Here is a 2,715-nt window from a genome sequence, read left to right as displayed (position 1 = left end):
TTTTCGTTTTCGTGTGCTCATATGAACATCCCAAGATTCACCATGGATTATGTTCTGTCTACTTGTAAGTGCTAATTGCATCTGATATTTTCCTTTTGGTGGAAAACACATTTCGGTTTGGTTTTGCAAGACTAATTTTTTACGATCTTATACATACAAAACTTTCCGATCTAGCATATGCTCTGGTGTATATTTTTTATATCATGGCTAAACTTCCACACATGAAGATGCTTGTCCAGAACCATCAACTCCCACAATTTTCTACAACCCCGTCACAAATTTGAATGTTAACATATTGCTGAACCAGAAGGAAGGGTTGGCGTACTATATCGGTAGACAAACTTGTCATGCAATGCCTTCGCCCATGAGCGGTAGGTCTCGGGTTCGAGATTTGGGAGCAGCCTCTCCATAAATGGGGGTAAGGCTAGCCGACATTCACCTCTCCCAGACCCTGCGTAAAGCGGGAACCTAGTGCACTGGGTACGACCTTATGGCTAAAACCCCTGGTATACACCGGAACATACTAGAATTTTCAGTATCTATGTACAACTCCGCAAGACTTCTAATTACATTCCCGAAAAATCTAAAACATCCTACAGGAAGGACGCATTCATAAGAATTTGCAAAGAAATGCTCACGAACCACCTCTTTTCGCGGGGTGAAGCTGCCTCCAAGGAGGGTCCTTCGAATTGGCGCAACTTCCACACATGAAGATGCTTGTCCAGAACCATCAACTCCCACAATTTTCTACAACCCCGTCACAAATTTGAACGTTAACATATTGCTGAACCAGAAGGAAGGGTTGGCGTACTATATCGGTAGACAAACTTGTCATGCAAGGAATTGTGGGTAGGCATACTTGTGGATTCAGTACATCGATCTTCCGGATAACTTCATCCTATAACATTTGAACGATGACAAAATAAGCGAAAAACTTACAACATATGTACAGGCACGTGGCAGTATGGTATACATCGGAACATATCACGGTTAAAAGCCCTGGTGTATGGTATACACTGGAACATACTAGAATTTTCAGTATCCCTGTAAGCATGTACAACTCTGCAAGACTTCTAATTACATTCCCGAAAAATCTAAGGGCTCGTTTGGATGTGCTTTTAAAATGGCTGAAAGCGCTTTTAGAGAAAAAAAAAGTTTTTGGGTTCCAAAAGCACCAATTATGTGCTTATTCCAGAAAGCACTTTAATGCTTTTCCAGGATTTGCATTTTTGCTAAGGATTGGTTCAAAAACATTTTCACCAAAAGCGCTTTCAGTTATTTTAAAAGCACATCCAAATGAGCCCTAAAACATCCCTACAGGAAGGACGTATTCATAGAGTCTGCAAAGAGGGTCCTTAGAATTGGCGCCACTGCATGCCTGTCCAGAACCATCAACTCCCACAATTTTCTACAACCCCGTAACAAATTTGAATGTTAACATATTGCTGAACCAGAAGGAAGAGTTGGGGTAATATATCGGTAGATAAACTTGTCATGCAAGGAATTGTGTGTAGGCATACCTGTGGATTCAGTACATCGATCTTCCGGATAATTTCATCCTATAACATAAGAAACAATGACAAAATATGCGAAAATGCTTACAACATTTGTATAGGCACGTGGCAGTAAAATCTATTTTCTTGACACGATGATCGTCAGACCGATAATTTCTTGGTTGTATGACATTGCTAGTTAGTTTAGGTTATGGGAGGCAAAGGAACCATGAAGTAGCAAAAGAAATGTTTTTAGCCATGAACAAAGAGTGAAAGTACCTCTTAAAATTCCTGGACTTTCCATCATCATCCCAAGAAGGCGCCGTCTGGGTCCCGTGTCGAAAATCTTGTTATGCTCTCGTCACCATTTATCCATGGCAGTGTTGGCACGCATTTTTTGCCTTCCATACAGCCTTCGAGCACACTACAAGTTTGTTCTACCTGATTATTCCACCGATGGTTTTTCACAACTAGAAGCACCATCATCTTTGAACAGATTTACAGACTTTGATGTACAATACGTTGTCCGATATACAGATACCATGATTCCTGGGAAACCTTTTTCTTACCTATCAGCCTCTCCAGTCCATGAAAACCTGCATTGACGTGTTGAGATTGAAGTCCATCCCTTTATCCTGAATCCGTTAAGGTCCTTGTACCGCCACCTTCCACCGCCATTAACATCTCATTTTTTCGTGTTCATGGTCTGAAGCTCCTGTGAATTTGCGAGGGAGCGGACGAAGAACAGGGCGCGAGAAATATGAGAGAGAGAGAGATTATGAAAGCGAGAGGGAAGTTGATTTCAATGGCGTTTTGGTGTTTGTTTCACTCGGTTTATATAGGACCCGAATGAATTCGGCACAAACCCGGTGGGCCTGACCATAACATTGGGACTTTGCACACAAGTCAAATAACTTGTAAAAGCCCGCAGAAAGCCCGCCTGAAGGGTGTTAAGCACCAGATTAGTACCTTAGTTTATACTAGCAAGACTGCCCGCGCGATGCTGCGGTGCTACGTCTTGCTCCTGTACAACCTTATCTACAATAAGGAACAATGAGCAGCATTGAATTTAATTCAATCATCAATGCCTTGAACTTGTAGGATCTAAATTTAAAAAATAAAATAAAATATTAACATAGACCCTAAAATTTCTATCATGGAGAAAAATATTAACATTGGGAAAAGGCAAAGAGAGGAGTTTTGAAAAGAAAACTGAGAGTAT

The sequence above is a fragment of the Malus sylvestris genome, chromosome 3, assembly GCF_916048215.2.
Source record: "Malus sylvestris chromosome 3, drMalSylv7.2, whole genome shotgun sequence".
NCBI classification, from domain to species: domain Eukaryota; kingdom Viridiplantae; phylum Streptophyta; class Magnoliopsida; order Rosales; family Rosaceae; genus Malus; species Malus sylvestris.
Note: the sequence above shows the minus strand (reverse complement) of the source record.